We start from the raw sequence: 23818 nt of genomic DNA, 5'->3' as shown, positions 1-23818 counted from the left end.
CAGTGAGGCAGAAAGATTAGGCATCGTCAGCAAATTGGACGTGGCAGATCATAGAAAGCCAGGAATTTGATGGGAGAGGGAGGGAGAGTGGGGGAAAACAGGGATTCTGGGGGCAGGTGAACCTCAGTTCTCTCCAAAAGTCATCAGCAAATCCATGTTTCACTTTTTTAGTCTGCCATGGAGGTTTCAGCCTGAAGACCTAAAAACAGTGAGGAGGAAGTTACAATAGCCAAAATAAGGATTACTTAGGAAAAGTCTAGGAGATGGATAGAAGTAGCTTAGATATAGCTGGATTATTTTAATTCATAGTCAATTGGCTGAGGGAAAGAAAAGCATTTTGTCTGGAGCTTTCAATTTTGACATTTTTGAAACGGTACTTTTTGACATTTTTGTTTTAAATAGATGTTTTTATAGATTTTATTTTTAAAAGCTAAAAGGATAGTAAACTGTGTCTTGTAAACACTTATTATCAGTTTGGCCCAAATCAGCTTTTTGACCTTCTGCTTTTATTTTAGCAAAGTCTTTGCATAAGACTCTAGTTTGTTTCAATCCAGAACACAATTCCCGCTAATGTTTTGGTTCATGTTTAAAGCCAAAAAAAACCCCAAGCCCCAAAAACCAAACCATTATTTATTTATGTCTAATTTGGAAGAAAATTTTATTAATATGACATAACTGAGTAACAGGGTAGAATTAGGATAAGAAAAAAATTAAGTAGAATTTCAGTACCAGACCCCTAAAGTTGAGGTTGATTGTTATTAATTTCATAAGGGGAGATACTGTGAAAGGACAATGAAAGGAGTCCTGCAAAAGGACTAACAAAACAGACTGTGAGAAACATCACTGATGTGAACATAATATGGTGAACAACCTAAGCCCATCAGTCATCTTTGGTTTCTGCAGATAATATCAAATAAGTTGTGTCACTCTGAGTGTCAAGGGAGTATTATTCAGTGATTTATGGAATAGGTGTGCTGGTAAGAAACAATAGGATTGAAGGGCATGATCCAACAATTCATTATATTTAATAGGTTAACTCATGTATTTGTCCTCAAATGCTCTGATCAAATGAGAGCTTCATAGAAAAGCTTATTCTATCTTCTCCATATTCAGGTAGGAACATCTTTTGGGAGCTTCTATTTATGTTTTGTTTTTCCTTTGGTATCCATGGAAAGGTTTCCATGCTGAGTACTTGGTCTGACAGATGCCAGGAGTTCAGTGCAACTGTTCTTTGACCGCGGTGACATTCAGAAATGATAACAGCTTCCAGAAAGCATGCATGGCAGGGTGGCAGCCAGCCTCTTCTGCACAAGGGACTCTGCTGTTGCTAACTGCCACATCAAGTCATTCATGTTGCACAGAGCAGAATGCCAACAGATTTGTGTCACTTTATAAATACCTAAACCATCTCCACTGTGATAGCACAGAGATGCCAAAGTATGCCTTACAGCCAGATACAGTTTTGTCAAGAGCAAACTGCAAAGTATACCATACCTGATTTATCAGGTATTTGATAAAGGATTATCAAACAGTTTACAGAAACGTTGCCTTTAGTGTTTTTGGACAATCTTGTACTGAATACAGACAAATTTGCTCTAGCTGAAAACTTGGATCTCTTTATTTATTACCATAACTGTTATTTGGTGCAATAAAATGAGATCAATTCATCAAAGAAGGCAATGGCCTGGTCCTTATAAATCTGTTACGTGTGGCTTGAGGATTTTGTTTCAGATTCAATTTAGTTTGGAGTCTGGCCTAAACATAACCACCACTCATGTGGTATGAAGCTGGCTTAAGGATTAATAATTTGTTCAGACACTTGCCATTGAATATTTTCAGTTGAAGATCTCTGGAAGTTGTCAGGTCTAACTCCCCACTCAGAGAAGGATCGGTTTAGATCAGATTGCTGAACTTGGTCTAGTTAAGTTTTTAGTATGTCCAGGGATGGAGATTCTGTACCCTCTCTTGGCCTGTCTTCCAATATCTGACTAACCTTAGAATGAATTATTTATTTCCTAATATCTAAGGGGCATTTTCCTTCTTTCAGCTGGTGTCTGTTGCCTTTACTCCTATCACTATGCAGCCCCAAGAGGAGTTTGTCTACATCTTCCCCTTACTCCTATTAGGTAGCTGAAAACAGGAATCGGATCTCTTTTTAGGCATCTCTACTTAAGACTGAAAACCTCTTGTTGCCATGAGAGTCTTAGGGAGGATATGTCTGGTGCTTGCAGTAGAGCTGCCCTTGTGATTTCTCCCCAAAAGATTGCAGCCTGCACACTGCAAGCCATCCCACTAAATGAACCAATGGACAATAAATGAGGTGACTGTGGGGTTCAGTGCCCCACTTCTACTGCAAAACAAAAGAGTGTTGTAGTTTCCTCCTGCAATCTCTAACTTAGTTTTGGAAACAGAATGGTGGTCGAGCATCAAATTATGAGTGCTGTCATGATCATAGAATCATAGAATCATAGAATCGTAGAATCATAGAATCATAGAATCATAGAATCATAGAATCATAGAATGGTTTGGGTTGGAAGGGACCTTAAAGATCATCTAGTTCCAACCCCCCTGCTGCAGGCAGGGACACCCTCCACCAGACCATGTTGCCCAAAGCCTCATCCAGCCTGGCCTTAAACACTTCCAGGGATGGGGCATCCACAACCAGACTCAGTTTTGGCTCTTCTGAAAGAGTATTTAATTGCTGAAGCCCAGGCACTAAAAATGCTCTGACTACTCAAAAGGCATTGATGGGCTTTTACAATGTCTGGTCCTCTGGTGATGAGGATGTGGAACTACATCGTGTTGAGGAAACTGCAATGAATGTACACAGATTTTTGTACTGTTGGGGGTTTTTTTTAGCAAATCCTTGGCTTAAGTTAGTACAGACCTCCAATTCTGCTACTCCAGCTGCAGCAGGAAGGTCTCTTATGATTAACAGGAATAGCTGAAGGGCCTCTTTTCTTCTTACCCCCAGCACACTTCGGATCTCCAAACAGGAGATGGGTACATGCAGGTGGCAATAGGATATACCAGGGAGATTCTCTGTTGGACAAAGAACTGCTTCCCAACACTTTGTGTTTTCTGAGCAACACTAAAGCAGGATTCTTCTGCTTAGACATCTGCTTGTCATCAGATGAATGACATGCAAAGAGACCACAACATGGAAGGAAATACAGTCCTCTCAGTATCATTGCAAACGTTCACAATGTTTTATCAATTCACAGATGTTAGTGCCAAAAAGGATTATTAGACCATTCGGTTGGACTTTTTGTATTGCACAAGACCTATAATTTCACTCAGTTTCCCTCATGATGAGCCACAGACTGACTTTGCAACACACAACAACATACAGTGTTAAGCTCTGGTCCCAGGCAGAGCTCTCCAGTCCCAGATGTGTCCTGATGCTCTCATGAAAGCAAAGTATGGTAGCCAGAAATAAAGTTTTTACTGTTTTTTTAAACTAAATATCTGGTGGTTGCAAAATGAAGCATTTTATCCTAAGCCATTTTTGAAGAGCAAAAGGTATATTTTGAGAAAAAAGAATTTTTGAGTGGTTTGCTGGTTTACTTTTTGTTTTATTTTGTTCAAAGCCACTAGTGTTTTTGGATTTCAGTTGCCAAAATCCATTGGCTATAAACTGAAAATATAAACTGTTGGCCACCAAAAGCCAGAGATTTTTTTAAAATCCTCTTTTTTTTTTTCCCCCTGCACTTTTACATTCTTTTTTTAATGACAGTCAGAAACTTATTTTTGGGGGGACAGCAGGGAGAACTTTTCTATCCATTCCATTTATTATTTCTATGAACATAAGATTTTGCTTTCTGATGACATAAGGTGTATCTTCCAACGTCTCTAGCACTGCTAGGAAAGGGCGTTTAATTAGTGCAGAAGGATTTAGTGAGGGTAGAGTACTCAGTCGTCTTGAGATGGAGACAGTAGGAGGAAGGGATGGTGATGTTTTCACACTGAAAGAGAGGAAAAATTATCTTGCATCATTTTTCGTTATTTATTTTAAGTATCACCATCTGGCTTGTAAATCTTCCTCTTGGCTGTTAGGGAACGTAGCCTTCCTTGCTAAAGTTATGCTTTTCTGGAGATTTAAAACCAGTGGGAGGAGAAATATAGCTAAGAATGTAATTTGAATCCAAATACAGATGTCTATTGAATCTAAATACACTCTCAGCTCTCCAGAGGAATTGTCTGGACGTTTTAGCAGACCTTTTGCTCTAATGAAATTTGTGAATCATTTGTGCTGAGGGCCTGGATTAACATTAGGGTTAGCATAACAGTGGTGGCCTAGATGCAGCTCGACATCAATAGGTGACTTTGCTTTGACTAGCGTGAAGCAAGAAACCAAGAACACATTCCTTGTAAATGGCTTCCAGCACAAATCTGATTCATTCATAAATTAACAGACATCTTTTCCACTGGCCTGGGATCAGAAAATGAAGCTTTTTATTCACCCTTCCTGGTTCTTATTTGATCTTCATTCTTAAAGACTATCCCCTTGAAGTTTAATTGGCAAAAGATGTGATGAAATGAAGGATGGAGGACAGCATGCAGCTCATCATCCCATCGCTGCTGAGTTTGGGGGAAGCAGCAGTGACACACGAGGGAGGCAGAGGTGCCAGTTTTCCTGGAACGTCTTTGCTGAATGGCATTTTATTTTGAGAGTAAATGTTCCCTTTGTTTATAGCAAGGGAAACCTTGTAGACTTCACTGATAGGAGAGGTTTTAGGCTTTTGCTCAAAAAACCCAAAGGGTTGTGGGGTTTTTTTAATATCTTAAAAAAATAGAAGACATTTCAGGATAACTCTGGAGATTTTGCTGTTATCCCTGAAGCATCAGAAATAATAAGGCAGAACTTCATACAAGCAGCAGGTGCCTAACCCAATTCAGGCACAGACACAGTGAGCTGGCAGCTGGGCATTTGGAAGGCAGAGGTATGGACTCAGAAGCCAGAAATGGTTTCCCTTTAAAAATTAAAGAAAGCTGGTCATGCTAGCCTGAAGAGAAACTGTTCATGTTCTCTTTTTCCTGCACAATCTATGCTTTCTGCTATTTGCTGATCTCTCTCTTTCATTCTCTCCACTCACAAGAATACACTTGGATCGAATTTAGTCCTATTTTGAAAATCAGATTGTATTCACTGGGGAAGAGTTTAAAAAGGGGGTTCCTGGACTAGTTTATCTTCGGCAGGTGCAGAGCCCCTACTGTATCATATGTTGGAAAAGCAACCTCCTTTCCACATAGATGCCTGCCCTGACTGCTAAGGCAACCTTGAGCTATGATGTTAATAACAGTCTCAATCTCCTATTCTTTACAACGAGAGGTGTCGGGCGGGGCGGGGGGGGGGAACTACTGTTTTGAGTTAGTTGTGCTTTTCATTGACTTTGCATGAGTATAAACAGATAGATTAAGTTCAGATACACGTGGACTTAATGTGGGTTTTTTTGTTATAATAGAATAACAAGATTAAAATGATTACAGTAGATATAAAATATCTGGTCTGTACCAAAGCATGTGAGACAATGTCTCATGAAGTTGTTCTTGCCACCTAAATTAAAATCAGCCTCCCTGTGAGCAGCTGCATAGCCCAATCGTTAACTGAAATGCTGAAAATAAAGAACAGAGGGTAATGAATCATGCACAATATTACATCGCATTGCAGGAAAACAGTTTAATGGAATGTCCACATGGATCAGTGTTAGTTAACATCCTCATTCATGATCTGGCAGAGAAATGAACACAAGCATGAATGAAATTCACAGATCTTACTCAAGTGGGAAGTGCCAAGAATATCCATGAGGATATAGGATTTGTGGAAAGTGGCCAAAAGAGGTAAGGAGCATGGACAGCCAACAGCAATCCAAAATGATAATCAGTGAAAAATAGAGCTGGGAATTGCCCATGCCAAAAGAGATGTAAGGGAGATCAAATTAAACGAAGCTGCAAAATTTAGAAATGCCTGTGTAGATGTACAATGGAAAAGAGAAGCAACAGCAATTTTGTGGCTCTATTTCTGGATAAAAGGTGAAAAGAATCACTAGAATTTAAATAAATAGGGGAGTCACAAAGATGGCTTTAGTGTCTATTCAGCCCTTGAGCTCTTGTGTAGAAGGAGTCCTCAGCATTTGCTATCCCAAAAGATCAATACAACACTGGGAAATGTTTCATAAATATATGAAAATTAAAGACATCATAAGTTACACATTTGGAGGGAGAAAAAAAGAGAGGGATGGGAAGAATGTGAAAGATCTTTGATAGCCATTGCATAGGGTAACTGTGGGTCTGAACACCACCGGGGTCATGCTGTCCGTGTCTGTGGGCAGAAGATTTCCTGTGAGTGCTGGTGGACACTTCTGTCCAATGATATGCAGAGTCCTGAATTTATTGCTGCTGGGAAGCTGCCATCAAAGTTGGAGGAAGGTAAGAAAGAGGAAGCAGTATGCTGGAAGGTTTAGCAGAGAAACAGGAGGATGATTAATTACGATTTCCATGAAATCCCCTTGGGACTTGATGATGACTCCTCAGTGGAAGCTACTCAGCAGTTGGCAAGAAAATAATAATAAAAAAACCCCATTAGACCAGGTTTTGTCAACCAAAGGGTCACTTTTCACCTTCTGATTTCCTGGCAACTCACCATGCATTAATATCTTCTAGAGATGTGCCAAAAAAGGTGCACTGTTCAGTTCTTGGTCTCCCAGACTTATCAATTCCTGAATTACAATGAGTATGACACATATACAGAGGGTAATAGGAATAGACCAAGGAGAAGAGAAAGGGCTGGACAGAAAAGACTGAAGAAGTTGGATGGAAAGGGTGGACTGAGAGAGGAAGTGAGGCATTGCTCATTTTGGTATTTTCTTAGACTTACTTTTAAAAGCAGCGTTCTCATTAACGAGTTGAGACAAGCACAATAAAAAGTCAATCTCGCTGGACAACTGTTAAGGCTGGGTTTCAATACTGTCATGCTGGAAAATTAAAAAGAAGACATATTTATCCCTTGGTATGGTGCAGTCTGTGGAGACTAGTTCTTCATGCTTTGATCCTTTGGTTCTGAAAAAACAAATTAGCACAGAAGTGTATTGACAATAAAAGGCGACAGAGACAGAAAGTTTCCTGTCTGTGACAGATCTGCAAGAGTATAATTGCATAGAGATCTGTGGCATAAATCTGGCTTTAAAATTCAAGATTTTCAGTGCTTGATGTAAGTTCAGAGCCAGATCTGTAGATTCTGTAGAGATTTTGATTTGGGGCAGGGTGTGAAGGCATTTCCAAGGGAATGAATGATTTGGGGGCAAATCAGTTTTTGGAGCCCAGTCTTAGTAATTCAGAGCTCTCTTTTCCCAAGTCAGATTTCTTTTAATATCATTCAAGCAGAGCTAAAGCAGAGTCACCCCAAATCACTACCATTAATGCCAGCTCTCTGCACTCAGAAATCATAAATATGGGTCTCTTCGTAAGAGGAGAGAGAGGCATTACACCTGACTTTTGTGGCATTAGGAAAGAGATGTACATTCTCAAAATCCCTCCTGAATACACACGTAAAAATTATCTTTTCTCTGGCTGCTTGGATAGTCTTCCTAGGGGTAAGCAGCCACTTTGTCTCACTTCATCCCCCACCTCCATCTCAGCTCTCTGCCTGCCTCTCTGCTTCTCAGCACTTCAGCACTTAGTCTTTCTCCTACAGCCCTGCACCAAAGCAGGTAAGTTGCTGCTTCTCAGTTTCACAGAAGATACAGGTTGAATCAAAACTGTGGCAGGCCTTCCTGATCGCTGTAGCTTCACCTGCTCTTGCACAGCAGCAGCCTAAGTGACTCAAGATGGCATTGAGATCTGGTTCTGAAAACAAGCACATACACCAAAAAATGTTATCAAAGCTCTTGTTTGGTTGAAATTTTCCAACATTACTGTTTTTCAATGCGAAATATAAAATTTACTTATATTTTCTGTTTTGTAGAAAAATGCCATTTCCTAGTGTATGTGTGTATGTATTTCTGTGTATATGGATTTTAGCATTCGTTATCCTGCCAAGGATTAATATAGGGAAATATATGGATATGGGTAGAAATCTATTAATGACCATACTATTGTTGTCAATGCTTGTGGGGAGAGAAAGAGAATTTTTTCACACAGTGTAATCTAAATTTCTTTCCACTAGATAAGGCTGCCTTAGCCGTGCTAAGCCGTGCTTAATGTAGCCACTCTATTTCCCTGGCAGACCATCACATGGAGTTTACCTCAGATCCCAAGTCTCCTGCTCCAAATTTCCTCATTATGAAAATTACAGGGTACATCTTGGCCTTGTTTGCCCAACCTGAATATCTGTTATTCCGTCCCTCAAACACCCAGTTATGAAAAATCCCCTCCTCCACTAACACATATACTCACACGCTCACACACACATATTACTTGACAAGACTCTATTTTAAATGCTAATAAATGTCTATGGCTGATTTTGTTTGCTTTTCTGGTTAACCATCTTTACTACTCCACCTCATCATCTCTTTTTCCAGGAAGAATGTTCCATGTTGACCCCACAATTAAATTCCAGACAGCCCGTGAATTCAGCACTAGGGGAGTTCTGGGGAGATTTCAGCTATTATGAAAGATAGACGAAAAAATAACAACCCTTGGTTGCTTCCAAGGTGCACAAACTATATTTGACCACCCAAACACAAGGCAATGTTCCTTCCAGTTATAGGAAAAAAAATAAAATACAAAAATAAAAAGCTGAGCTCAGACACTGTGGGAGCCTCTTTTTTTGGAAAGGCAAAGGCTTTTAGTACAAACCAAAACCAGAGCAGTTCAACCCAAACTATGAATGCAAGAAAAGAGGCATATGTGGTTTGCTACTTTTAATAAGCTCCCACCTGATCCCAAGAGACTTGTTTATATTTTAACTACATATGGGACATAGGATCTCTATCACAGAACAGTAATTTGCAAATTAGGACATCTACTTTGAGGAAATTAAAACTGGATTTAGCTGAAGCATAATCATGCCACTGTCTTTTCTAAAAGTCATCTTTATTCTCCGTTGGACTCACCTCCACAGCCCACCGCTAAGTCAAAGTATCACTTTGAAACTCCAGATGGGGGTAGGACAGCAAAGCTGACTTTACCTTCCCCCTAAAGGTCCTTTCATTTGGAGCTGCTGTACCCGGAATTACCTGAAAGCATGGGGAAAGGGGACTGTCATTTTGTTAGGAGACCAAAGTTGGGACAGTCCTGCCATGGGAAGAAGTCCCACTAGGAAGGAGAGTTTTGAGGAAAGGAGACAGAAGGCAAGAGTAGATACTTTCGGGACAAGCTGCCCCAGCTGCCTGAGCAGACTCCTCACTTTGACTCAGGACAGACACAGTCCTAGCCTTGTAAATCCTAACTAGAGTGACTTTGGCCCATGAGGCTTCATTAGGAAAAAAAGGATCTAACAGCACATCTGTAATGTTCCAGGCAGCTGACAGGCTGACGTGCTTTGGTCTTGAATTTCTTGATCATCTAGTTCAACACCCCTGCTCAGAGCAGGGTCATCCACAGCAGTGTGCCCAAGGTCATGTCCAACTGGGTTTTGAATTTCTCCACAGATGGATACTCCGTAACTTCTCTGGGAAACCACTTCCAGTGTTTGTCTACCTCACAGCAAAGAGGTTTTTATCTTTGGTTGAAGTAGAATTTTCCATATTTCATTTTTTGTTCTTGCCCTGTCACTGAGCACCACTGAAAAGAGTTTCTCAGTCTTCTTCGCTCCCCCTATCAGTATTTCCATAAATGGACAATATTCCCATGAGCCTTCTCTTCTTCAGGCTGAACAGTCACAATTCTCTCAGCCTTTCCTCATAAGACACATGTTCAAATCCCTTAAACAAACTTTAAGGCCCTTCACTGGATTTACTCAGATAAGTCTCTATCTCTTGTACTGAGGAGCCCAGCACTGGACCACCTGGTGAGATGTGTCTCACCAGTGCTGAGCAGAGGGGAAGGATCAACTCCCTCGACAGGCTGGCAACGCTCTGCCTAATGCAGGCCATGATGCTCTTGGCCTTCTCTGCCACATTGGCACGTTGCTGGTTTGTAGAATCACTGAATAGTTTGGGTTGGAAGGGAACCCAAAGATCATCTAGTTCCAACCCCCTGCCATGGGCAGGGACACCCTCCACTAGCCCAGGCTGCCCAAAGGCCCATCCAACCTGGCCTTGAACACTGCCAGGGATGGGGCATCCACAGCTTCTCTGGGCAACCTCTGCCAGGGCCTCACCACTGTCACAATAAAGAATTTCTGCCTTATATCTAATATAAATCTACCCTCTTTCAGTTTAAACCCATTACCCCTCATCCTATCACTACACTCCCTGGTAAACAGTCTCTCCCCATCTTTCCTGTAGGCATCTTTAGGTACTGGAAGGCTGCAATTAGGTCTCCCCGCAGCCTTCTCTTCTCCAGGCTGAACCAGCCCAACTCTCTCAGCCTGAGGTCTCCAGAGCAGAGGTGCTCCAGCCCTCGCAGCATCTCCGTGGCCTCCTCTGGACTCGCCCCAACAGCTCCATGTCCTTCTTGTCCTGGGGACCCCCGAGCTGGACGCAGCACTGCAGGGGGGTCTCACCAGAGCGGAGCAGAGGGGCAGAATCCCTTCCCTCGACATCCTAGCCATGCTTTTTTGATACAGTCCAACTGGTCAACTTGGTGTCCACCAGGACACCCAATTGCTTTGCTGCAAAACATCTTTTCCAGATTGTTGTCTGCCAGCCTGTACTGGCACAAGGAATTGAATGGCCTGGAAGTCTCAGATCTACTCAGGATATCCCATATATAAGAAACAGCCAAATTTACAGGTAAACCTAGCAAAACCCTTGAACTCCACTGGATGGAGAACACAAGGAAACATGGTTGTTCCTTTTCTTCTCTCCCTCGCTTTTACAATGTGGGGGAGAGAAATGGTGTTTGCTCCATTTATTGAGGATGTTTTTGTGGCCATCACACAAGGCAGTAGAGACTAACAGGAAAGAAATTTGTAGAACTGAAGTAATGAACAGTGTTCTGGTTTTACATGGCAAAGTTTTGGTAGCAGGGCGGGGGGGGGGGGGGGAACTACACGGGTGGCTTCTGCTAGAAACTGCTAGAAGCTTCCCCTGTGTCTGATAGAGCCAATGCCAGCCGGCTCTAAGGCGGACCTGCTGCTGGCCAAGGCCAAGCCAATCAGTGGTGGTGGTAGTGCTCTGTGATAACATATTTAAGAAGAAAAAAAACCCCAAACCTAGCAGCAGCTTTTGCACCCAGAGTGAGAAGATGTAAGAAACTCTGCAGACACCAAGGTCAGTGCAGATGGAGGGGCAGGAGGAGCTCCAGGCACCAGAGCAGAGATCCCCCTGCAGCCCGTGGTGAAGACCATGGTGAGGCAGGCTGTCCCCCTGCAGCCCATGGAGGAAGGATGATGGAGAGCAGATATCCAACTGCAGCCCATGGAGGACCCCACGCCGGAGCAGGTGGAGACACCTGAAGGAGGCTGTGGCCCGTGGGAAGCCCACGCTGGAGCAAGCTCCTGGCAGGACCTGTGGATCCGTGGAGAGAGGAGCCCATGCCGGAGCAGGTTTGCTGGCAGGACTTGTGACCCCGTGGGGGACCCACGCTGGAGCAGTCTGCTCCTGAAGGTCTGCACCCCATGGGAGAGACCCACGCTGGAGCAGTTGGTGAAGAACTGTAGCCCATGGGAAGGACTCACATTGGAGACATTAGTGGAGGACTGTCTCCCCATGCTGGAGCAGGGGAGGCGTGTAAGGAGTCTTCCTTCTGAGGAGGAAGGAATGGCAGAGAAAGATGTGATGAACTGACCACAACCCCCATTCCCCATCCCCCTGTGCCGCTGTGGGGGAGGAGGTAGAAAGTCAGGAGACAAGTTAAGCCCGGGAAGAAGGGAGGGGTGGGGAGAGGTGTTTTAAGATTTGGTTTTATTTCTTATTGCTCTACTCTGTTTTGCTTGATAATAAATTGGATTTTTTCTAAGTTCAGTCTGTTTTGCCCATGGCGGTAATTGGTGAACAATCTCTCCCTGCCCTTATCTCTGCCCATGAGCCTTTTGTTATATTTTCTCTCCCCTGTCCAGTTGACAAGGGGGAGTGATAGAACGGCTTTGGTGGGCACCTGGCCTCCAGCCAGGATCAACCCACCACAAACAGCTTGGTATCAATTGGTCCATATCTTAGAATCTAAGAATGGAATGGCCTGGTTTGGAGGGGACTTTTAAAGCCCATCTAGTTCCAACCCCCTGCCATGGGCAGGGACACTCTCCACTGGCCCAGGTTGCCCAAAGCCCCATCCAACCTGGCCTTGAACACTGCCAGGGAGCCAGGGGCAGTCACAACCTCTCTGGGCAACCTGTGCCAGTGCCTCACGACCCTCAATATTTTTGATCTTGAAGTAAATATTCCTATATAGGTAGAATACCTGGATACCCTAGAAAAAAGCTACATATTTTTGAGCTCCATATTTTTGCAAAACCCATTAAATGTGTCCTTCAAAAAACATTTGATCATTTCACATGTATTCTCTTTGATATAGCTGGAAGAGACTAGTATTTGGAAGATGAACATGCTCAGTGATAAAAGTGATGGACATATTTATCAAAGAGGGTAGGTACGTAGGTAGGTAGAAAGAAAAAAGAGACAGAGAGAGAGAAGGAGAAGGATGAAGAGAAAGATACGAAGTTTTGTTCTAGTCTGACTGGATATCCTACAAAAATAGTGTTGACGATTGTAATAATTTCCACACCACCATCTGATCAGAACCAGGAAGGCAAGTATCATAGAGAAGGTTAAAACCAAACTGACTTTTAAAAGCAGAGAAATTTTTGTTCCACTTCATTTAAAACTTCAAAAGAGGACAGTACAAGTTTAGGCTAAAATCTTGGCAGGGATTCAGCTTGTGCCGTATGCTATCCAAATGTATTCAACCCTCCTCAACCCTGAGTGTGCAAGACAGCTGGAAGGCGAGCAGTCACAGCATGGAAGGAATGAGGATCTCGTGGTTAAGCCATTAGTCAAGGCCCCTGGAGATCTGTTCTCATTCTTCAGTTTGTCCACAGACTCCCCACATGAATGTAGGCAAGTGGTTTAATCTCTCTGGGCCTCCCTTCACTTCTTCTGATGTGATGAAAACATACCAATGATACAAACAGCTTAAAGCCAAAAGGAGCTGACATGAGTGGACACTGAGTCTGGTTCTGCAAGCACTAGATCTTTTATTAAACCCAGCCTCTTTCTTGCCTTGCCTGTTAAGAACAGAGTCTTCTCCATGGCAGGGCTTTCTCTTACTGCTCATACATAAAAGCCCAGAGTCATCCATTTGGCTTTGGGCAGTGAAATGAGATGCCTAAATTAGGACCTTACGCAGTCAAAGACTCTTTCCAGTTATTGGAGAAAGGCATGTAGGGAGTCAGTCAGATCTGTAATGGGCTGAACCACCTGCAGGAGCTACCTGTTATTCTCCAACGGATGGAGTCTGTGGTGATTGCACTCCAAACACACGTATCTAGATCGAATGTGGAATGCATCCAGGATGACATGTCTGGCATACTGCGACCTTGATGTTTCTGTAGTACAAACACTGATGCACACAGGGATTATAGATGCAATCCATGGAGACAGATAAAAGTTGCAAAATTTGGATGAAGTAACAATACGTCATAAAGTCAATAGATATCTTTGGATCTGGGATTTTTTTCCTACCACTAATGAAATTAGAAGAATATGTGATAAATTCCGACTCTGATTTCTCAAATTAATATATAATTCTTATCAAGTTTTAAATGATTTATCTTCTTGACTGTAAATAGGTGAGGACTGTACTGAGTCCATAACCTGTTGAGCTCTCTTTCTGTAAATCTCCAATTAGAACGTACCAGTAAGGTCTTTGTCATTATGAGGTCCTTGGGCAGGAGCTATGCTTTATCACCCCTCGCACATTTAAATTCTGGCCCGTGGCTGGAGCTGGTAGGCACAAAGACTGTTTCAGACAGACTACTTGGACACCTGAATTTGTGAAAGGGAAGAACAATGGAGACCTCTGGCTCCAGAGCTATGAGGACTGGTTGCAGCATTGAGGAAGGGCAGCAAGGACTTACTCAGACCATCTGTTTCCAAAATAACACAGTCTATTCACAAATTCTAGAGAAAATACATTGAACCTGTATGCTGCAGAAGATTTCTGAACAGGACTCTATGGAAAAATGACTTAATAATATTAACTATTACGTAAGCTTTTGAAGTCCTATCTTCAGCAAAAGTAGATGAGAAAGGACACTTTTCTTTAGCTTCTCTTTCACCTCCAGACTCTAAGGCTTCACCTACGCTGAAGAAAATGCTTGCCGAGGCTGTGGCATTTGGTAACAGTGGCTTTTTTACCTGGTTCTAGCTCTAAAAACTGCCACATCTTAATATAGAGAGGCAGACTTCTCAAAGAGGACCTGTAGCAGTTTTGCAGTTGGCAAAGAGTGGACACAAAGTGATATGTGCAGCCCATTGGGACCAGAGGGTAACATGTCTACTCTGATGTCCTCCATCACTGTAACTGCTCTCTGCAAATGACCCCAGGGGTGATTCCAGGATGTTTCTCTCCAAGAAGTTCTCAGGCCTCCAGCTTTCTTTGAACATATATAAACAGGCTGAAGTTTGCTCTCTCACCCTTTGGGTGACAAAGCAGCCATCCTAAGTCTTCATGCTGTTCAAGGAGAGTAAGAGGTGATGTTGGTAGGTGGAAAATGCACCAAGTGTTCCTCTATCCAGGGCAAAAGACAGCTCTCAGTTTTCCTTTGCTGGTGGAAGGTTAAAACAGTCTAGATCTCTCCTAACCACAGAAGTCAGGCAGTTACACAGTGGAAACAGTGAGTTTATTGCTCTGCTCCAAGCTGCACTCATCAGGCACAGAGTTCCTGCTGCACAGGGACTGCTGAACAGCCCTGTTCCCATTATTTGCTTCACGCTATATTCCCTTCTCTCCCCATTTCTCCTCTGAAGATTTCCCCTTTATAATCTCCAAGCCTTCCCACATGAACAGCACTCCTCTGTTTGCATCTTCCCCATCACCTCTGGCTTTATTACTTTTATACCTTTATTTAGTATTTATGATATTGTTCTGCTATTAAATTCCCTCTTCTTTGTCAATTCTGTTAAACTGATATTCCTCTCCTCCCCTTTTTCTCTCTTTGTAGTGTCAGGGTGAGTCATCTGCATATTTATGACTGCTCATCTGGTATCTTTAACATCCTGCAATTTCCTCAAGGTGTCACCTTGTTAGCCACCCCACTGGTCAGGATTTGCAATCTCCATACCCTAACTACATGCACTGAACACAAGAATGAGCCAACCAGTTGCAACTTCATCTTGTTTCCTCACAAGCAGAGGCCAAAGCTGATACTCCTCAATGACCACATGTTCCAGAAGCAACTTGTCAGCTCAAGCTGTCCTCTGTTAGGTGGGTCTTGGTCAGGCGAAGGTCATACGGTGAGGCAGAAGTCAAAGAGCAGTGGTGCAAGTGAGCAGTGAGTCACCTAGGAAGACCATGCTCTCAGAGGACCCAGCCAGGGCATCTTTCCCTCAGGTTCATTCTTCTGCCAAAACAGAGGTTTGAAAAAAACTATTAAGTGTATTTATGAGTCTCTTCTTTCATACAGCTGACATCCTGGACACCGTGTCCCTGTCACATGGAGCTTTGCAATATAGGAATGAAGATGCTTGTGAGGTCTGGTAAAGAGTAGTGGCATTGGTTGTCACACAGACATTGCTACAGAAAAACAAAGAAACCATAGAAAAATGTAGAAGTTTCTGCTGACAAATGCTGAAAGGAAAAGGTAAGTACTCTAAAGCAGCACTGCTGGGGCAGGTTCAGGGAAACCTTTCTTTTCGTTGGCTTTCGCTAGGTGACAGACTGGGACAGGGAAGGGTTGAGTCACTCAAAGCGCAGGAAGCTGTTGTTGGCTGTATGAAAGAAAACAGAGGGCTGCCATCAGTGGAAACAGGAGGTGCACAGTGGTGGTTAGCAGCATAGATGTATGGTTGCCATGGCAATCAGTCTTCCTCTTTCATTAAATGTTTGCCTGCATATGAATAGTCCCAACATAGATAAGGCTTCATGACCCTTTTAATGTAAACAACTCATTTCAGTCTCTTAATGCTGATGCTGACACTGAATTGTCTGTGCAGAAAGATCTTTTGAAGGGGCTTAGCTTCTTTATTTAAATAGAAAAAGTGAACATGAGCCAGCAGTTTCCACAAATAAGGTAAAGGAAAATATTTTGCTTTGCCCAAGTTTAAAAAAAAAATTAAAAAAGGAAAAATTTTAATTTGGAATCATATATCTTTCTAAACTAAAATTCACATGCATTTGGCAGAAATATAAGCCTTTGCAAATCACTCTTTGCATGAGAGATCTGCAACTATCATGTAACTCCTCTGTTTCTACTGAGCACACTACATCCTTACCAAACACTTCTGTGGTCAACTATCTGTGGAATCCATCTTCACAAGACATGTTTGCAACCTCAAAGTGACCCTTTGGGAGGCTTGGTGTATGCTATAGGTCAGATGCTAAACAAATATACCTGAACCTTCTTTCTCTCATTCATCCTAGCTATGCTGCTATGTTGCCAGTTTGCCTAGTGCCAACCTGCACATCTACGTTGAGAATTTCTACATTTGTGCATTCCCACTAGGCTATTTGTGAAGCACCTGAACATTGAAATAATGTGTTTTTTATTACTTCTACAGTTTTCTGTAGACTACTAACCTGTTTTGACACAACCTGACAGACTGTTTCCAGTGGATCCTTCTGCCTGAGGGATGGCTGAATAAATTGTCTCGTGCTTGGGTCTTCAGTCAGATTGCTCTGGTCATAAGGTCCTTGATGAGGTTCAGTGAAGATTTGCTGAACAGAAGGTGAAATTAATCCCCTCCTAGAGAAGACATCTAAAGTAGGGCTGATGCAAGATACCCCAAAAATGTCTATTTCTCAACACTGATTGTAAAGAGAGGTATAATGAATTCAGCCGGAGACATCTACATTACCAACAGCAAAAGCTAGCTGAGATGATGCTTGGTTTTGACAAGGCCTTGTGCAGTTTGTTTACCACCTGATCATACACACATTCACGCTTCATTCCTTTGCCCTGGTACTAACTTTGGAAATGTCTGAAAATGTAACCTTCTCTGACATTGTCCTTTAAAAACTCCCAACATATCAGCTTGAAACAACACCAAGAGCTTGCTGGTGGTGTTTTCTCTGTAGATTTGCTTCCCTGTGTTAAGCTCAAGATGGGGTCAACGGGTTAATAGCATTAACAAGGGTGAGATTTGCAGTGGCTGTTTAACACGAAAGACGTAAATGTCACGCAAGAAGGGACGAGACCCTAGGACTCAGGTCAATGCTCCCATTGCCTGAGCTGGTGAACCAGCACGATTTTGCCCCTTTTCTCAGTGTTTCCATTGGGTTCACATTCCTGGTCGGCCAGGAGGGCAGCTCTGGCAGGACCAAGGGAACAAGACAGTCCCTAGCGCCGAGCCTTGCTAGGTGGGCTGCAGGGAATGTGTCTAGCAAATGCTGGGGGCAGTTTAGGCAGAAATCAACACATTCCCTCTTCCCTTTGAAAAACTCTTTACAGACATCCACTTGCATGGCAATTTTTTTTTTTTTTCCCTTGAAGCAACCTATCTTTTAACCAGTACTAATTTGGCCTAAGCTCTTTTTAATTACTATATAAAGGCTCCCAAATCCCTGTGGCATGAAATTATTAGAGATCAGCTGTGACTAATTACATTTTTCAACTTCACAGGACACAGCTCCAGAAAGACTGTTTATTGTTTCTCTCTTTGTTTTTTAAAGCCAAGTTGAATTTTAATATGGCCTTGGAAGAGGTCAACTCTCTTACTTTTCCCATGTAAGAAAAATGAATCCCATACTTTTCTTTACAAATAAATGTTTAGTTTCAGTCATATTGCCTTCCCCTAGACTTCCTGCTACAGAACGATACTAAGACTTTCCTGTATTTCCCCAGTAAAACATCTTTTTCTGTCAATGGTTTAACCTGGGCTCCAAAACCCACAGCCTTTGACTACCTGAACAAACCTTTCCAGCATGGTGTACTCAGGTAAACAGGTTTTGCACTGTTTTTTCCCACCTATCCCCAGCTTGTAACTAATAACACTATTCACAACCTGGTAAGCGTTGAGAATCAAGCAGGAAAATCACGTCGGTGGCTCCCACTGCTCTCCATTTCACCCGATTATGTCTGATTACTCTTTGTTGCAGTGTGACCTGTTCTAACAGTGCAAGAGTTATTTTCACCAGTCCGTCGTGGCCCAGCTGTGAGTTTAGGTCTCTATGTGGCAGATGTATCTGGTTGTCCTGTTCTGAAGACTATTCACTCATGTTACTTGTCGATGGGGTACTTGAGGGTAAGATATGGTAAAAAAGAGTATCACTCTTTCAAAGCGATGCTAATTAGGTAGTCTAGCTAGCAGGTTAGTAGTCCAGTGGCTCAGCATTTCTGGGTTTTTTTACCACCTTCTGTATTTATGTGTTGCTATTGCGCTGGGTCTAGATGTTCGTCTGGTATCAACAGTTGGAATTGACTTGTGAGCACTGAAATTCTTTCTCTTCTTCCCATAAAAAGTGACACTGAAGGGGTTAATCAAGCCAGGCAGATGGAGTAGACATACCACTAACTTGTTCCCTTTAATTACTTTGCAGGGCATGAGGGAAGAAATATTGCCTCTAGGACCAGAGCGCTTTATGGCAGGGCAAGTGGAATAAACCAGGAAAGCAGCATCACTAATTAACTTACAGTGAGCTGCAGCACAACCCGTGACTTCGTGAGGAGGAACTAAAATAGCTGCTGAATTGCTCTCATGACCTTGTTATCTGGTGTTACTGCACCAATGGAGGACATGGGAAAAGGCAGGGCTCCTCCAATGTGAGTGAAACAACAGATCAGCTATGGCATCTTTAATCTGCACAGGCTTTCAAACCACACGGTTTTCAAATATTTTGTATGACTCCTCCAATACACAGGACTTGTGGTTTTATTTGCAGTGCAGACCGTTAGTGGAAAAAGGTATCTAGGTAACAGTCTGTGGTGGGTACTAATTAGCAGACCAGTAGAACAGTGTATAAACTAATTTGGCTCCCTGAACAGATGAGAAATCTAGGTAAATGTGCCCATGCAGAACTCTGAGATATGGGAGCTAGCTGGCTCCTGCAACCTTAGTTGGTTTATAGTAAGATGCTGTGAGTATCTCGATACCATGTGCCAGTCTGGTAGAAGTACCTGGGTGGATTTCATGCCACCCAGCTTCAGATGTTTACATCTGACCTGTTACCTTGGCCCCTTTTGTACCACTGAAGAGAAATGGGCACTTCCAAAGCCAAATTCATTTGCCCCATTTTAGTCACATTCTTTTCAAAGGGGTGAATCAACTATCAACCTCTTGAACGAAATTCAGTTGCCCAGATATAAACACTTGGTACCGCTTCAAATATCAGCTGAAACCCTCACAGTTCTGGCTTCCAGCTGCTGAAAGGTCCCCTGTCACATTTTCCAGCCCTGTATGGATGTCTCAGTTCCCTTTAAGGTCTCTAATGGCACCAAAAACTGAACCCATTTGGATAACAGTTGGTCACTCATTGCTATGTACATCCAGCTCTTCTGTTGTGATGAAAGCTCACATAACTATACCTGAGATAGATAGCTTCAAAACAGCTACCACAAATCCTGCCAGCCATGTAGCTGGAGTTCATGGAACATCTTCCTCTCTGTTCACATGGGTTTTGCTTTCTTCCACATTTACATCAACAACACGACCTGATCTAGGTGGGTTAAAATCAGTCTGAGTGTGCCTACCTGACGATGTGTTACAATTCTGATGTCAAGGCAGACCTGTTATAGAAAGGGTTAATTTGTTAGTCTTGACTCTAAAAGATAAGCAGTATATAAGTGAGCTGAGGTAGGCATTTTGAGTTGGCTTGGACTGAGAAAGAGAACACCCATGAGAGGAACATATATATAAGAGGGTGTTTGAAGAAGGAATAATCTGTTCTCCAAGACCCATGGAGAATAGAATAGGAAGTCATGTTCTTAACTTGGAGTAAAGAGATTAAGATTAGGGTTTAAGAAGCCTCCTATCTCTAATGGAGTGAAAAATGAGGCACTGGAAATAATTGTGTGGCTATGGGTGGGGAATCTCCCTTCCAAAATGTCTTTAAGGGTAGGTTTGACAAACATCTGTCAGAAATCATGTCACTAGAAAGAAGGAGCTAACTAGTTCTCTGTAGGGTTTTCTTCAGTTCTGTGAATCCACTCTGGAAAAGGGCCAAAACCACAACAAATCCCAAAGTGGGTATTTAGATAGCAAGAATATTCATCATAATCATATTCAATGCTACTATGAATTCTGGAGGGATTATTAAGCCTCCTGGTTCAGGATTTACTTTTATTGGACTGGCTTATGACTAGATCTCAATTGCGGACATGTTATTTTACATATACTGAATGTGAATGTGACAGAGCTTAACATAAGATTTTTAATGATGTGCAGGAAACCAGTCCAAAGAAAACTTTCTTATTCCTTGCTCTCTGCCCTACAGAGGAAGAGGGAAGCCAAGGTCATAAGATCAACCTAGCTCCAAAGATGAATTCTCTTCTTAACAGAAGACTGCTGTATAGCTGGGGGTATTGAAAAAAAGAGAATAGAGGAAGTAAACGGAGGTTAAACTTTATATAATCATAGATCATACTTTCACCCTTGCCACTTTCCTTGCCAGGGGCAAACTATGTTTGCTTGACAGACCTCTGCTTTTTCTTGCCTTGATGTTCCATGTTTGCCTATCTTTGGCTCAGAAAAAGTGAAGCGTTTAGCTAAGTTTGACAATTCTATTAATAGCGTGCTGGAGCTGAATATTAATTCAGAAGGAGATCTATGTGGCTTTACTCATAGCTCATTTTGAATATTCTGTGTCCCAACAATCTTTGACTTCATTGCAATTAGCTAGTGCTACCTAATTTATAAGCTATGCTTATTTTCAGAATTGGATGAGGAAAAAAATATGCTTAAGCAGGCATATTACAGAGCTAATCTACTACCATCTCAGTGAACCAATAAAAGCTGGAACAAGGTAATGATTTTGTTGAGGCCATAATTAAGAATGATTCAGTAGATCAATACAGTTGAAACAGTGAAACTAATACAGTAGATAATGAACTCCAATTATGAGAATAAGACTGAAAAGAGTGCCACAGGGAATCAAAGAAGATTTTGAAAGGTTATGCAGTACATGTCTATGTCCTTAGGCAGGAACAACACTGTAAACCATTCTTGATTGACATCTACCCTATTCTTAAAGACATCCAGTGGAGGTGACTGCTGCTCCAAGCAATCGATTTTATTGTATCACTACCCTTTCTGTTAAAAAGTTTGTCTTAATCACCAATCTGAAACTTTTTTTTTGGTAATTTATGTCCAAGGCTTCCTGACCTAGCCACCATGGACACAGAGAACAGATTGTTCTCTTCCACTCCAAAACAATTTTTGAGACACTCAAAAGCTGTTTTTGTATCTCCTCCAGCCTTTCTTCTCCAAACTAAGAAAACCGAAATTCTTTCAGCCTGTTCCCTTAAGTCTTGTAATGGGACAATTAAAAGAGCAACCAGTTTCTTGTCAGCTAAAAGCCTTGGTCATTATCATAGACATTATTATAGGAGTGTTCGTTCTTGCATACGGTAGCGGAGCAGACACTTCTCTTTCTTTCTTTTCTTAGCATATGACTAATTAGATAGACACAAGAAGTGATAAGGCCACAGTCCCTCCCATAAGGCAATTCTTATGCTCGAGGTCAAGGTGAAAATGCATAATAAAATTAAGTCTTACTCATGCCCAATCTTCTGGACCACAACCTGTACTTCACAAAATGGAAGAAAAAACCCAGATTGTTCAAGGTTTGAGCTGTGGAGACAGATTTAGATTTTTGGATGAGGGAATGGGCTTATAACCACATCCATCAGGTCATCACACCTGGAGACTGGCATCTCTCCATGGACTTCAGAGTCTCATTTACTTGCTTAGACTACCTGGTTCTCTTTTGACTATGGTGACTTTCACCTCTACAGAGTAGATCATCCCACCTGTTTCAAATACATACATCAGGCTGAGCTTAAGTTTGTGCTTACCATTACTCCACTCACTGCAAAGAGCGTCTAGACTCATTATCTTGCACATTTTTCTGCATGGCAGTTATGCAATTTTAAATAAAATTAATCCCATGGTAAGTATTTAGCCACATGTTCAATTTCATGCGATGGATCCCCTTCTCCACATTATTTTCTAGCAAGGATAACAGAGATGGGAACAAGGTTTTGTAGCCTGGTTGAGTCTGTTTTTCTCTCAGCTTCTTTATCATCCAAGTTCTGTTTGAGAGCTGACAATTGCAGACAGCAGGCCAGGGTCAGGAGCTGGAGGTATGAATAACTTCAGACACTATATCTAGATTCACCATAGTTCATCTCTTAAAGTCCATCTTTATTTTGTTTTGAACTTGTCACCCACTAGTTTTTATGCTATTTCTAGTATTTTTAATTCTTGTATTGAAAGAAATAGTAAACAAGAGTATCCTACTCACTTTCAGTGGGCCATTCATGCCTTCTGTCACATCCTCCTCTGTAATTTCTTTTCCAGGAAAGAGACATTGAGTATGTTTGAGCATTTCTTATGCAAAAGCAGTTTGATAACTTTACTCATTCTTGTCACCCATCCTCGCAGGCAGTCCTGGCTACAGTTTTCTTTAGCCTCTGTCAGCAGGAAAGTTACCTTACGGATAAGACAAATGTTTAATCCAACAGTAGAGATTATGAGGGTGAGAAAGAGATCAGTCTTCTGGAGGAAGGCTGCCAGATATACTAGAGGAATATGCCAAATGGTCTCACAAGTTAGCCTCAGTCTCTTAGCAGCAGTTTTTCTTTCACCCCCTGCTGTTATAGTAGCATTTATTCACTCTGGTTTTGATCAAAGATTGCAGCCTCTACTTGAGAAGGAACTTGACTGCAGCTGGGAAGGTGCAACGAAAAAGTTCCATTTTGAGCTATCAGCATCTCTGGATGAAAAAAAAAAAAAAAAACCAACAAAAAAACCCACAATGAAACAAACAAAAAAACCCTGAAAACAAAACAAATCACCACAGCAGCAACCTGCTTGCTCACCTTGAGTCCTGCAGTCAGCCTTTGGGGACAAGGATAAATGCAAACCCTCCTTTACTTGGGAAGAGCTTTCTGAGCTCTTGCAGAGTTTTGATGAGATCATGCTAAATTTGATCTCTGCTGTGGTTTTGATAATGGGCCGTAAAAAAGAACAGGAGGTAGAGGAAAAAAACCAAAAACACACCACCACAACCGGCTGGCTTCCACAAACAAACACTGCCCATGACATTTGTAAATACTCAGAGGTGAAGTGAGGCAGAGAACAAACTTCATAATTTCCTGAGCACTTGTCAGAAGCAGACTTGGCTCGGAGCAGATGAGCAGGATGGGGCTGATGGTCTAACTAGTCTGAGATCCAGCCACTGGATACTCTACGTGAAGGGGAGAGATGCCCCCTAATGGGTGATCATAGAATAATCTTTCTGAAATCCCCTTTTTCCTGGTCTTAAAGGCTTGAGAATTCACTGAAATGTGAGTCCATATTTCTCAATATCCCTCTTTGGGGCCTGGAAAGGAAAAAGCAAGCACAGAGTGTCATTGCTCAGTCAGACCTCCTCCACATTCCTGGCCTCAGGTCTCCTGCAG

The 23818-nt window shown here is 42.2% G+C and overlaps 1 long non-coding RNA gene across 3 annotated transcripts; it reads right to left on the bottom strand.

Annotated features, from left to right (window-relative positions):
* Window positions 1-273: 273 nt before the first annotated feature.
* LOC129203332 (uncharacterized) lies at window positions 274-23529 on the bottom strand. 3 transcript variants are annotated; one of them, XR_008575983.1, is made up of 4 exons: window positions 23237-23529; window positions 22660-23130; window positions 6878-7845; window positions 274-3965 (listed from the first exon to the last, which is right to left on the bottom strand). It is a non-coding gene; the product is annotated as an uncharacterized LOC129203332 (long non-coding RNA). The 3 variants fall into 3 exon arrangements; XR_008575984.1 differs by lacking the exons at window positions 274-3965; window positions 6878-7845 and adding exons at window positions 11212-15971; window positions 16780-16945; XR_008575982.1 differs by lacking the exons at window positions 274-3965; window positions 6878-7845 and adding exons at window positions 11212-15971; window positions 16780-16917.
* Window positions 23530-23818: the final 289 nt, after the last annotated feature.

The sequence above is a fragment of the Grus americana genome, chromosome 2 (genome assembly GCF_028858705.1).
Source record: "Grus americana isolate bGruAme1 chromosome 2, bGruAme1.mat, whole genome shotgun sequence".
Classification (NCBI taxonomy): domain Eukaryota; kingdom Metazoa; phylum Chordata; class Aves; order Gruiformes; family Gruidae; genus Grus; species Grus americana.
This window is presented reverse-complemented; position numbering and strand designations above follow the sequence as displayed.